Raw genomic sequence first — 14,488 nt, 5'->3', positions numbered from 1 at the left:
TTTCCCATGAGGAGTAAGTCAGGGATGGAGAACCTGTGCCCCCCCCCCCAGTTGTTGATAAACTTCAGCTCCTATCACACCCAGCCAGCATGGCCAATGGTCAGGGATGCTGGGAGATGAAGACTGACAGCCCCTGGAGGGCCCCCTCCCTTGATGAAAGGCTTCAACATAAATACCATGTTAGACATGTGGAAACACCATGTTTCCACATACTAAGGTGCATTGAAGGGAGCTCAGGTGGCATGATTTCCTTTGCATATAATAACAAAAGTGGTGTCATCAGGGCAGGACTTTGGGGTAGACATCAGCAAAAAGAGGGGCCGGATAGCCTCTATACACAGTTGGGCTGGCTTACCCAGCTGAAGTAAGGGAAGTAATACGCATCACCTTCTAACGCAGGGGACCTCCATTTGACCATGGGAATCCAGAATAAAAAAAATCTAACTGGTTGTTACTAATTTGTTGCATGTGATTTTGAGGTCTTCCCTCAAGCTAGCACTTCTCTTTCTAGGCGATTTGCATTTTCTAGGCATTCAAAGCACACTAATTTGCACTTGGGAAAATAGGTGATCCTTTCCCAAATAGTGCCGCAGTTGTGTGCAATTGTGACTGCTGTTTAGAATGTAATCTCCCATTCCAAAGGAGCACCTAATGGATCCTGCCTGTTATATGAAGGGTGATGATGAGTGACACAACTCCCCCACCCTGGCCTGTGTCATTTGGGGTCATTTTATTTATTGCTTTAGGGGCCAAGAGCTCCCCTGATGTACTGTTCCAGGAACATGAATCTAACCAGGAACATAAATCTAACACAACAACTGGTGTATGCAACACACCTCCTGCCCCCCTCCCCAGCAGTGCTCTGCTGTTGCATGAACTTCTTCACATTTAGTGTCCTTAAGGCTGTAATACTTCTGCCTCTTCTGAGCCAGAGCACACATATTTGCCCTATTAAAATAAAAAAGAGGAGGAATTCGCAATTGTCTTTGAAAAAGGACTTAAACAGCACAGGGATAGCATATAGTGACTGATCAACTTGATGAGTCCTCAGTCCCTCAGTCCAAAATTAAATAGGTAATGGTAAGGTAAGAAAGAGGTAAAGAACCCCTGGACAGTTAAGTCCAGTCAAAGGCGACTATGGGGTTGCGGCGCTCATCTTGTTTTGAGGCCAATTGAGCCAGCATTTGTTCACAGACAGCTTTCCGGATCATGCGGCCAGCATGACTAAACCGCTTCTGGCACAACAGAACACCGTAACGGAAACCAGAGCGCAAGGAAGCGGCGTTTACCTTCCTGCCTCAGCGGTACCTATTTATCTACTTGCATTGGGATGCTTTTGAACTGCTAGGTTGGCAGGAGCTAGGACAGAACAATGGGAGCTTACCCCGTTGCAGGGATTCAAACCCCCAACCTTCCGATCGGCAAGCCCAAGAGGCTCAGTGGTTTAGACCATAGCACCACCCGTCCTAAATGGGTAGTGGGTTGAAGTTTAAAAGGAGATGATCCGTGAGTGACAGGGGCCTGGAGCAGACAACTTTTTAAAGCCTCTATCTAACCAGTGACTGTTACTAATGGGGCGTTCAAACACAACACCCACCCATGCAATCATCACATGCATGAAGGGCAGAGGAATGTACATGCTGGCCATGCCCCCCCCCAATCCCAGTGTAATCAGTGGCTTCACATTTGGTGTTAGTGTGAAGGACCCCAGGTGCAAACAGAACTACCTGCATGAAGGAGCCCTTACATATGCATGCATATGTGCAGCTGCCATGGGTCTGGACCAGTTAGTATGGCAGTGTGGTATGACCAGTGGGTGTGATCCTGCTGTCCCTCATGTGGGGTGCTAAGTGAGCACACCTTAGAATAGATCATTGTACAAGTTCCACATGTTGATTGTGCATCCTTTATCCTTAATCTATTACCCATCAATATCACTGAGGTGACTCTTAACTAGGGGAAGGCCTCAACCGGAAGGAGATGGTGAAGATGTCCTATATAAATCTCCATTTGTGATCTCTGCCCCTGAAGAGGTCTGAGTAGCATTGCAAGGAAGGATCCTGTTCCAAGAGCTAGAAACATAACATAAGCAAAAGAGACGCCTCTCCAAGCAAACTGAATTTCAAAAGTGGAAGATAAGCAGAGATGTTTTATTATGTTTTTATATATGTTGGAAGCTGGCCAAAGTGGTTGGGGCAACCCAGTCAGATGGGGAAGGGGGCTATAAATAGTAGAATTATTATTATTACTGACTAGAACACCCATATTTTCATAGGAGAAATGTTGGAGGGTATGCGTATGATCTACTTCTTATGGAGCAGGTGGGAAGAATACTAGTATTAGTTGCTTGCCTTTCCTTCTGCCTCCACAAATAAAAGGACTTGTAGGGGAAAGACAAATTGTTTTTGTTAAGTTGGTCGTTCAGGGGAAGCGGTTTGCAATATTCCCGAGGGAGGCACCCAGGCTCCAGTCAGCTATGGCCTTCCATAGAATTCATCAATGGGTTTTATGAAGCGATGTGTCAAGGAAGCGGGGGGATGAATTGGCTAGATGCATTTCGGGCTGAGGGTCTGGAAAGGAGAACGGGCAGAGGTGTGCAAGGAGAGCGCAGGAGACTCTGGGACACTTGAGGGTAGAAAGATCACCGGCTGGGAAGTAATGAGAAACACGGACAAAAAAGCAAGGTGGAGACACCTCTTTTTCGTGCTCAAATGCTGTACTTCAAAAGCGACTCTTCCAAGCGCGACTGTTCTTCAGAATCCTTATAAAACGCCCCATTCAACCGATTGCATTTGCACGCGTGCCGCAAATTCCACATCGCTTCCTAAGCCTCTGCGTTTTATAACCCGCGTTTTTTCGCTCGTTTGAAAAAAGGCCGGGCGGCCGCTGAAGCAGGAGCGCGCGCGCGAGGAGATTTTGTTTCCCCCTCTACCCCACCCCATGTCGGATCCGTTTCCTTGCAGCCCGCCCCTTGGCGAAGAGAGGAAGAAAATAAGATTTGAAAAGTCTGACCGACTTCCTCTATTGCCGACTGCGGCTTGGTCGGTTTGCAATCGAGCGGTTCCGAGGGAGCGGCGTCCTTTGCGCCCCGTGGCCCCTAGGAGTCGCTGCAGCGGGAGGCTCGGCAGAGGAGCCGCGATGGCCGGCTGGGGAAGCGAGAAGGCCGCTCCTCCGCCCGTGACGTCAGCAGCCGAGCGCTGAGGCTGAGATTTCAGGGCAGGAGGGGCTGCTGGTCGGAGATCCGGCAACGCGCCTCCTCCAGCGGAGGGCGACTCCCAGTGCAGCCGGGCCTCCGCCTCCGCCCGCCCCCGACGCAGGCAGGCGGGCGGGTCGCTTAGCCCCCCTGCGCTCTCCCTGCCACTCCTTGCCCGGGGCTGAAGGAGAGACGAGGCGGTCGCCACCCGCCCAACCTGTTCGCAGACAGGTTCTGCCTGCCCAGGACGACCTCCGCGCTCAGGCGTTCCTCTGGGCTGCGCCTGGGAGAGGGGGCAGGCAGGCGCCCCCACAGCTGCAGCTCATCCCTTCTGGAAAAGTTGCTGTTAGTTGCCCCAAAGAGACCATTCATCCCACGGCTTCCTCTCACGCAAGAGTAAAAACAAAACCCAAGTTCTCCAAACCTGCAGCCTCCAAATCCCATGCATGCTAACAAGGAAAGCAAACTCGCCTTGGAGTGCTGCGCAAATGCGCCTGTTGCTACATTCAAAAGTAGGCCTAGATCTCTCTCCTGTTTTTTAAAAAGTACATTTTAGAGCCGAGCCTCCCTGCAAGGAACTCGGTCCTGAGTGTGTATAGTGTAGTTTGCTCTCTCCCCACTCCCCACCCCGCCGTCCCGCATCCCAACATTTGTTTAAGTGTCAGTCTGAAGGGTCACACGCTGAACTTCCTAGCGAAGGCGGGATTTGAACCTGGAGCTTCGCGGCTGAAGTCAAACGCTCTGTCTCAAGCCATGCATTACTCCCTCAAGGGAAGAAAGATAACTTTGGGGCCCCATTCAACATTTGACCACGAAGTCCACTCCGCCTTATGTACCCACCGGACATGATTCCCCCTTGCAAACAGACTCCCCACCCCCCCACTCTTTATTAGAAGAAGGTGGTTGGCCCTAATGATCCAGCCTTTTCCAGTAAACGCATCCAGTTTCCTTCCAGCCTCCCTCCCGTCCTGCCTCCGGCAGAAAAGCTCCCCCCTCCACCCGAGAAAGCGAAGGCGCGGGGTGGGGGGACGACCCTCTTCCTCAGGTCTCCTCCCCCAGAGATGGTCGCGGGAGGAGGAGGCTGTCCATCGGCGAGAAGGGCGGGGGCTGGCGGCTCCTGCTCTCCTTCCTTCCCTCCCTCCTTCTTTCTCTCCCTTTCCAAGTTTCTGCTCCTCCCTCCTTCGCACAAACTTTCCCGTCGCTCTTGCTCGGCGCCCGGCTAGAGCTTCTTTCGGTGCGCGGCGGATTCCTCAGCCAGCCAGCCAGCCAGCCAGCCGCGCCTCCCCCCCTCTTCCTGCTGCCCTGTCACCTTCTCTCCCCCCCCCCTCACCCAAACGATCCAGAGCCTCAAGCGGCTGCACCGGCGGGACCACCACCCACCCTTCCCCGGACGGAGCACGGAGTAAGTAAGCAAGCAAGCGGGCGGGCGGGCGAGCGCTCCCATCCCGGCCTTGGAAACTCTCCGGGAGAGGAAGGAGAGGATTCGTCTCTATTGCGCCCCCCTTTCCCCACATAGATGTCCCGGGCTGCGGGGGGAGTTTCCCCGCCCCCTGCCCCTTCCCATATTTATCCACCCCCAGACCCAAACCGCGACCCCCCCTCTCCCGCCCATGGAGTTGGTCACGCTAGGAAGAGAAAAGTTGAAGGGGGGGGGAGCCCATTTTCTTTTTACCCCCTTGCCCCCCCCGGGGTTTCAGCCATGCCTTGTTGCGGTTTTCCTCTGGGAAAGAACATTGTATCCACCAGTTTATGTCTATGGAGCCTGTCTTGGGCAGCTACTCTTTCCTTGGGGGCAAGTTTCCCTGCTCTCAGCGAGCTTTGCTGGGAGCTCCAAACCCTTAAAAGAAAAAGGGAAAACAACAAATCCTACACTGTCCTTTTGGGGGTACACTCAGAGATGCCTGACGTCGAAGTCATGGTTCCTGCTCCGTTTCAAGTTTTGAAGTCCGTGGCCTGTAACAGAGCTGAATTAATTTCCTCCTTATATATAGTTATGCTTTGTCCGTCCCAGTTGGTTGTAATCAGAGCCTGTCCGTCTGCCAAAAGGGCTTTCGTGTGTATGATCCAGACTGTATATTGATAACTAGAATGGAGCACATATCTCTGTATAAAAATAGGTTATATAATCTTTCTGGTCTCTCAGGCATCACAGTGTTGCTCTTACAGATATTGTGAGTTTTTAAAAATCTTACAATATTCATATTATTTATTAACATCCAAGAGGAAGTTTTTTGAAGCAGGATTTGTTCTCCAGTGTGCCTGTATCTATCGCCAGCTTGAACCTAGGCCATAGGGCCGCTGTGTTGACAACTCATGGATTGCACAAACACATTTCCTCAATTAATTACCTTTGTGTGTGTTATGTGCGTAATGCTGTATTTCTCACTCGTTGGTCACGTGCGTAAAAACAAATGCTTTGGTAGATTCGTTGTATGTGTAGATTTATGTTGTTATTGCGGAAAGTTACATTTGGAAGTTTATAGTACTGATGTGTGTGAGAGAGAGAAAGAGAGAAGGGGAGGGTGGGGAGAAGGACAAGCAATTTAACTGGGGAGCGGGGAAGGGAGAGGATATGACAACTGTGTTAATATTGAAAACCCAAGATGGGATGGGCTTGACCAGTGTGTTAAATATCCACCCTATATCAGTCATAACAGGGGATCCAGTTCTGACTGATTAGTTCTGGGCAGCTGACCTACAGTGTTAATGGTTTAACAAAGAAATAGGGAAGCTGTGAGATCAGAGGGCAAAGAACTAAAAAGAGAGGTCTCTTGAGGGTTTCCTATTGTCTTGTCATAATCCATGGTATTTTGGTTGTTGCACCAGGGCAGGCGGACTGTGTCAGGCCCTTTCTCCCTTCCATTTAATAGTTTTCTCAATGGCTGCAATGTATTGGAGGCTGCCGCTTGCCTGTTCTTTGTAGAGTTCTTATGGATGTGCAGGAGAACATTAGTGAGGGAAACTGGAGAGTTTCTTCTAGGTCATATACATAGCCTCTTGTGAATAAGGCAAAGCATTATTGAGGAGCTCTTGTATATGGGACTTCTAAGAGGAAGGCACTTTGTACTCCAGGCCACTTTCTGATGGTGAGGCCTTGCAGGCAGGTTGCTGTTTGGTCATGGCTCTGCAGGGCTGGATGTATGGTTGGTCCTGCAGGCCTAGACATGCAAGAGCTTACACCGTTCAAGGGAATAGCTATCTCGAAAACAGCACCTGGGTTGCACTGTATGCTGCTGCATGAAATATAACCTCCCAAATAAAGACATGCTGCTTTGGGGAGATTGTTCCACCATTGTCTTTTAAGCTGTTTAAGCTGTGAAGTTTGTGCCATGATGAAACATAAAGATAATGGGGCTTTTACTTGCTTTTAGGTATGGGGTAGGCGCTTACCTGTCCTGGGAAACTGAGGCAAGGGATTGTGGGCAAGGTTTCAACTTTCCCATGGTGATTGTGAGCAAGACATACAGCCAAGTATAATTGCATGTATCCCAATTTCCTCACAAATCAGTGCAAATTTCCTATGGGTATACTCAAAACAGTATACACACTTATCTGGGAGTAAGCCCCACTGAAAACAACAGGAATTTCTTCTGAATAAACGTATTTAGGATTATGCTGTAATATATTGATTTGAGTGAGTGCTTAATAATTGCAATCACAGTTCCAGCGGATATCCTCCAAATGTTTACTAGTAAACTCGGAGTGATATATTTCATTTCCAGAAAGCCATTAGGCTGCTGTGTTGTTCTAGAAATATTATGGTTTATTATTATGTATTTGTATTATGGAAGCAGAAAAGAGCTATTCTCAGTTTTTACTGGATATCACCCACCCCAAACCTCCTAAGAACAAGTTTGAAGTTCCCTCTCTTTTGTTTCAAAGTACGTAATTGCATTTAGCACCAACAACAGCTGTGTGCTGCCTTTGTAGCCCTGCTCTTCAACCTTAGAAGTGTCTGTATATTAACATGCAAGGCAAGATGGTGATTATTGGGTCATTTATAGCTTCTCCATACTTTCTTATTTATATAAGGCTGAAGGTCTAGTCATAAAAGGTCAGTTGGAGACTTCATAATGATATGCATGCCTGTGGGTCTCTGTGTCTCCAGAAATGTTCTCTTTATGGAGGGTTAACACTGGTGTTGAAACTACGTATGTGTCGTGGGGATCTGAAATCCACTGACTTCCCACATTAGCAAGTTTCAAATCCAATTTTGAACCTGAAGAAGTGACTGTAAACCTTACTAAACTTAAGCCCAAACTTCCTACCTTTTGGTAAGAAAACAAACTTTTCAAGCTGTGAAATTCTTGGATGTGAAACCATAATTTCACTACACCATTTTAATTTTGCAGACATATTGGCTTTCATATTATAAGATTTATAGCTTCGGTTAGAAAGTTTTTACATTACTTTACTAAACACATGATTAAAAGTATTGCTTAAACTTGGAAGTTAAAACACATTAAAATGGTACTGTAGACAAGTTGCTGTATGTTTTGATAGGTGATAGTTGGTGTTTGGTAGTTTACATGCCCGCTGCACCATTTAAAACTTATTTCCACTTTATTAATATTCCAGTTACAGAAAGGGAGTCAAATAGCTGCTAGCTTTAATATTTTCAAAGGCAGAATACTTATTGTCTCTCTCCTACAGAAGAGCAACAAGCTGTAAACCAAAGTACAAATCTTAGTTACAGCTTGTGGTTTGTCTACAGTGAGACAAACCATGAGTCCCCCGTTCAGACAATGTGCTAAGCCAAATCATGACTTAGTTTACACAGTGCATCAGAGGAGGAGGAGGAGCAAAGCGACTGGTTTCTTTGGCAGCCTACATGCTCATGCTAAACCTACTTTCAGGCAGATGTAGGGTTTTGGTCTTAAGCATCCCCAAATGTAAGACACAACCATTTTAAACTGCCAGGGACCGTGTGATTTTTGCCTAGAAGTCTGACTTCAAACTGAGCTAGAAATAATGGCAATTGTCACAATCTGATACATTTTGTGAAACAAGTTTGACAGCTCTTGGTCCAGTTTCCTTGTGAGACCTGTGCTTCTCTTATAGAAACCACCAGTCCTATTGACAGTAACTGACCTTCCCTAATTGCACTTTCAGTAGAGAGCAGAGACTGGATGTGCCAAGGATCTGGAGTCTTCTCCCCTACTTTTGCTGTGTTTGGGAATACTGTATAGACATGTCAGATGAGAGCTTTCCCCTCTTGCTGTTATCTGGCTTGCTTCATATGAGCAAACTCTTGAGTGGGATGCATTATGAATTGATCCTACTTGGATGTGATTCATAGAGTGCTGGTTACTAGGTCCTTTCACAGTCTCATTGTAATAACACAGGTCAGAAAAGGCCATGTGCAGATTTGTTCTTCAATGTCTATAATATGAAATACTTGGCGTTCCTTTGTGGCAGGGGTTTGCGGACCTGTGACCCTGCAGGTGTTTGTTTGTTTGTTTATAAAAATATTTATAGATCACTATTTCATAAAAAAATCAATGTGGTTTACAATAAAAAAATATGTAAGACCAGAAAGTATTTTCTTTAATCATACTACTAGCCTGAGATTTGGGGCCATTATGGCTCCCCTTGCCCGCAGCATACACTTACCAAATGTATATTCCATATTTTAGGTGCATCCTTCTAATCTAATTCCATGTGTATCTGTGTTACCTTGGACCAGAAGAAATGCTGAGTTCACTGAACCTTAATCAGGGAAGCTGAACAGTGATAGGCCTAGATATCGGAGGCAGGTATAGGGCTACTAATGGACTAGGAAAAAGCCTAGTATTTATCTGCTATATAGGCAAAGTGTAAGGGTAGGCTTCAATAAAAATTAAACAAGAGATTGCCCTCATATTCTGCTTGCGGGCTTCCCACAGACATCTGATTGACCACTGTGAAACCAGGATGCTAGTCTAGATGGGCTTTTGGTCTGATCCAGCAGCGTTCATATGTCAGATTGATTTGCAGACATTAACAGGTGACACTTTTCATAGCATGGAGATAAGCACGTTGCTTGCTCATGTCTACAAGCCATATTACACAAGAGCCAGGACCAGTGAAAAGGTGTGCAAAGTTTTCCTGTAATTGACTGGCATGTATGATGTGTATTATGCAAAAATATATATATTGTAATACATTGAATTGAATAATTCCAATAAAATAATGTGTTTTGAAAAGTGGCTAACCTTAGGCAAGTAAGGCCATTTAATCTACAGTCTGAATAGTTAACTTTTCTCTAGAAACAGCATCATTGGACGCAGGTGAGTACATTTGGAAGAATTCGGTTTATGCTTGAGAATGCACCAAGGATTGGGAACTTTTTTGAGCCAGCTTTGACTAGTGAGTGGGACAGTTCATCTATCAACCTCTTGATTGGCCCATAGCCTGAGCATTCTTCATGCCTGGTCTACATTGACTGGTAGCAGCTCTCCAGGATTTCAAACAGGGGGTCTGCCAGCCTTACTTGGAGATGCCAGGGATTGAATTTGGGACCTGCTACATACAACACGGGACGCGGGTGGCGCTGTGGGTTAAACCACAGAGCCTAGGACTTGCTGATCAGAAGGTCGGCGGTTCCAATCCCCGCGACGGGGTGAGCTCCCATTGCTCGGTCCCAGCTCCTGCCAACCTAGCAGTTTGAAAGTACATCAAAGTGCAAGTAGATAAATAGGTACCGCTCCGGCGGGAAGGTAAACGGCGTTTCCGTGCGCTGCTCTGGTTCGCTAGAAGCGGCTTAGTCATGCTGGCCACATGACCCAGAAGCTGACTCCCTCGGCCAATAAAGCGAGATGAGCGCCACAACCCCAGAGTCGGTCATGACTGGACCTAATGGTCAAGGGTCTCTTTACCTTTACCTTTACATACAACACAGATACTCTGTCACTGAGCTGTGGCCTGTGGTGCTGGGAGCACTCTAGTTTTCTAACTCTGTTGAGTGGGGACAAAGACATTTGACTCTTTTCCCTGTCAAAATGATTGAAAGCACTCACATATGTCATCTACCTTCTGCAGTAATGGACCATGGTGTAACTGTCAGGATTTTGGAGGGGCGTTAGAAGAACCCTTCTGCATCAGCCCAAAGGCCTTTATAGTCCAGCATTTTGTTCCCACTGTGGCCAACCAGATGCCTATGGGAAACCCGCAAGCAGTTCCTGCATGCACTCAAGATGGTCAGCCTTATAATTTAACACTCACCTCGTTACCCATGGCAAGCCATTGTTGCCCTTAAGTTAAAAAAAGAAAACGCTCCCAAGGCAGCTGAGAACCTCAACAATAAACAATATTAAGAGCAAAATAACCCCTGCCAGGCTTAATTTGGCATGTGCACCAGAGGTTCCCTATGTCTGCAGTATGATGCACAATCTTAAACAGCCTTGTGCTATCAAATGAGGGGCACTGTAGGATGAGAGAAATTAGATAAACATGGTGAAATATCTAGTAGTTTGAGCTTTGTGCATTTACTCAGAAGTAAGTCCTGTGAAATGCGATGGGTAAGTCTGATGATATTGCCTCCTAATGGTGTAACACTGGGCAACAGAATAAATGTTATGAGTAAATGTACAGGGATGTAGTATGAAAGAAAATAAATTACTGTTGTTGCTATCTGGAGATCCCAGCCTCTTCAGCCAAAATTTATAGGTTTGTTTGTTTGTTCATTGTTTGTTTGTTACTACTACTACTACTACTTTATTATTTATACCCAGCCCATTTGGGTTTCCCCAGCCACTCTGGGTGGCTTACAGCATATATAAAAATATAATAAAACATCAAATGTTAAAAACTTCCCGATACAGTGCTGCCTCCAGAGGTCTTCTAAAATTTGTGTAGTTCTTTATCTCCTTGACATCTGAACGGAGGGCATTACACAGGGAGGGTGCTACTGCTGAGAAGGTCCTCTGCCTTATGACATTTGTATGCTATCCAGTAAGACAAAGTTATGCACAACATCAAATGATTAAGTAAAAAAACACTTTAATACAAAGGACAAGACGAAACCATTAAAGGGCAGAAACTACATAAATACAACAGAACAGAACTCATCATCCGATTAGAAATGGGTTAAAAAATTAGATCCAGATTACCAAAGTTACTTAAAAGGTTCGGGTGAACATAAAGGCCTACAACTGGTGGTGAAAATACCACAAATCTGGTGCTAAAAAAGCTTCCCTGGGAAGATTCTGTAATTAGAGATAGAGAAAACTTTTATTATTTATACCTTACCCATCTGGCTGGGTTGCCTCAGCTCCTCTGGGCTGGAAAAAGGCCCTCTCTCTGGTGATTGCAGGTCTCACTTCATTTGCAGTGGCACCTGGAGTAGAGCTTTTGAAGTTTTGGTGGATGCATATCGGAGGTGATGGTCTTACAGTTAGCCTGGTCCCAAGGTGTTGGGGGCTTTGAAGGTAAAAGCCGGCACTTTAAATTGGACTCAGAAGCTGACAGGGGGCCAGTTTAGCTGACAAGGCACAGGTGTAATACAGTCAAGGCAGTTCAGTCCCTGTTAATGATCTTGTGGCCATGTTCTGGACGAACTGCATTTTTAAAGACAGCACTGTGTTGCAATAACTTATGAAGAGGGTTACAAGAGTACTGGTAATTTTGGCCAAGTGATCTCCCTCCAGGTACGGCCACAGTTGGATATAAACTGAAACTGCCGAGATCACTGGAGCCTCTAATGGCAATGTTGGATTAATAAGTACCTACAGACTATGAGCCTGATCCTTTGGGAAGAGTGCGACTCCATCTAGAGCAAGCTGAACACCATTCACCACCAGCCAACAACACCTCCATCTTGTCTGGATCAAGTTGACCTTCATTTAGTCCATTACCATGCTTAAACACTAGTTCTGGACAACCACAGCCCCACCTGTCTGATGAGAACTAGAGATAAAGCTGGGTATCAGCGGTGTATGGGTGACGCTTCAGACAAGATCTCCTGATGACCACTCCCAGTAGTTTTGCGTAGATGTTAAACATTATGGGAGGACAAGTTGAACTCTGTGGAACCCCAGCACTCTCCAGTGAAAATAATTAAGGGAAAATATTTGAAGTGAATTTTTGACTCCTCTCTCTCTTTTTTATTAAAAAAAAGCAGCACTGAATTAAGACTAGGATTTTCATGAACACCTGGCAGTAATCTAAATCCACCCCCATACAAGTCATTGGTGAAGTTCAGCTAGGTGATGTCAGTGCTAAGTTATTTAGATTTTCCTCCTTTGGGTGACATGAACAGGATGCTCTACTGGGTCCTGTTTTTAATCCAGATCTCCAGAATACATATCTACTTACTGCCACATTGGGCCACAAACACTGCTTGTATGTGACACAAGTCATTATAACTTTAGGTCTCTGCCGAAACATCCTAGAACATGATTAAAACACTTACAAATGTTTAATAATAATAATAATAATAATAATAATAATAATAATAGGAAAACTCCAATAATAACAAAGGCTGAAACACTTAGTTGATTTATGGGTTAATCAGTTAACATAATTTAATTGATTCAGAAGGTGTCTTAAATTACTTGGGCAGCAGCTTTAGATATAGATAGAGCAAATGTTTTCAGGAGGTATGCCCCATATGACACATGTTGCAACATGTGTACGTAATCTAAAAACAGGGCTATTGTGTTCTTATGCAAAGTTAAGCAGGTTAAATCCGTCGATAAAGATTCCTCTTGTTGTGTGATATTGCTTGTAAGATATTAATGGCGGGCGGGAACATACTAGGCAGTGTTTGTGTTTGCCTGTGCATAGATCAGTCTTCCCCATCCTGGTATCTTCCAGATGTTTTGGCATACAACTCCCATCAAGGGAAGTTGCAGCCCAAAACAACCAAGGGTGTTTGGAGGGCACCAAGTTGGGCAAGTCGGTCCTAGACAATGGACTAGTTTGGATATAACACAAGCCATAATTTAGTGTTGTGAGAATGAGCCTTCCCCAGGGCTCATGCACCTCCCTCCAGTGCGGCCCCAAAGAGGAGTTTGGAAGCTTTCATTTCTGTATTAGATTAACTGCAGCTTCCTGCATTGTCTAAACCTGCAAAAACGGTGGTTATCTTAACAATGGTGAGTTGAAACAAGCCCACTTCAAACCATAACTTATGTAGCTGGCTTCTTTTTACTACTCATAGTTAACCCTCACAGCAGTTTAGGGTTCAGACAAGACATTAAACTGCTGTTAATGTGAAATTGAAAAGAAGAGGGAGTGAGAACTTGAGGCAATGCTTCTTCTTTTTGTGTCTGAATGCAACCATTGATGTTAACCATTTTGACACCCGTGGTAGAGTGGTGCAAGGAATATTTTGTTTTAAACTTGCTTACAGTGGTACCTCGGGTTAAGTACTTAATTTGTTCCGGAGGTCCGTTCTTAACCTGAAACTGTTCTTAACCTGAAGCACCACTTTAGCTAATGGGGCCTCCTGCTGCCGCCACGCCACCGGAGCACAATTTCTGTTCTCATCCTGAAGCAAAGTTCTTAACCCGAGGTAATATTTCTGGGTTAGCGGAGTCTGTAACCTGAAGCGTATGTAACCCGAGGTACCACTGTATATGGATTTTACCATGTGGTGTTATGCATTTTCTTTTAAACTTGCTTATATGGATTTTACCATATGGTGTTATGCATTTCTTATTGTAAATCACTTTGATATTAATCATTGCAATGCTTTAAATTTGGTGAATGTCATGTAGCACAACTATCATCTTTGTCTGTATCATCCAACACTAAGAGACTAGCCATGTAATTTAAAAAATGATGATACTGCAATCCATTCCTTGTTGTCAATCTGATTAAACTTTCTGAGGTTGAAAATATTTCCCCAAACTCAAGGGACCCAGTTGCTATTTCCATAAATTTATCTCTTCCAAGAAAAAAACAGGTTTTGATACCAACCCTCACATGTTTCCAGTGGTGTATTTAAACATCCGCCTGGTAGCCATAGGTGACAAAGAGCTGCAGACATGCGCGTGAGCATGGATGGATGGAAGATGGATGGAGCGCGTCATCCCTCTGTGACCAGCACAGAAACCTAAGAGGAGTACTCATGGAGCACCCACATGGAAGTGGGCTCCTGTTGCAGGAGGGACAGAGCCCTTAATGGCTTAATCCCTCCTCAGCAAGCCTCCAGCCTCTATTTAATTTGGAGAAGGGCTCCATAGCCCAAGTCTGAGGTTCATTTTCTAGCATCTTCAGGAATGTCTGGGGAAGACTTCTGCCTGAAACCCTGATGATCTGCTGTGTCACTATGCACAACACTGAGCGAGATGGATCAGGGGGTCTGATTTG

At 45.5% G+C, this 14,488-nt stretch overlaps 1 protein-coding gene across 7 annotated transcripts in view; it reads left to right on the top strand.

Annotated features, from left to right (window-relative positions):
* The first annotated feature begins 4,231 nt into the window (after positions 1-4,231).
* Positions 4,232-14,488, top strand: part of TEAD3 (TEA domain transcription factor 3) — a 90,038-nt gene continuing 79,781 nt past the window's right edge. For 2 of the 7 annotated variants that reach the window (XM_028733959.2, XM_028733960.2), the window contains exon 1: positions 4,241-4,595. The gene's annotated coding sequence lies outside the window, so the exon portion shown is untranslated. Of the gene's footprint in view, positions 4,600-14,488 lie in introns of all 7 variants that reach the window. The other 5 variants (XM_028733950.2, XM_028733952.2, XM_028733954.2 and 2 more) reach the window with 5 other exon arrangements.

This window comes from Podarcis muralis, chromosome 5 (assembly GCF_964188315.1).
Source record: "Podarcis muralis chromosome 5, rPodMur119.hap1.1, whole genome shotgun sequence".
In the NCBI taxonomy this organism is placed as follows: Eukaryota; Metazoa; Chordata; class Lepidosauria; order Squamata; family Lacertidae; genus Podarcis; species Podarcis muralis.
This window is presented reverse-complemented; position numbering and strand designations above follow the sequence as displayed.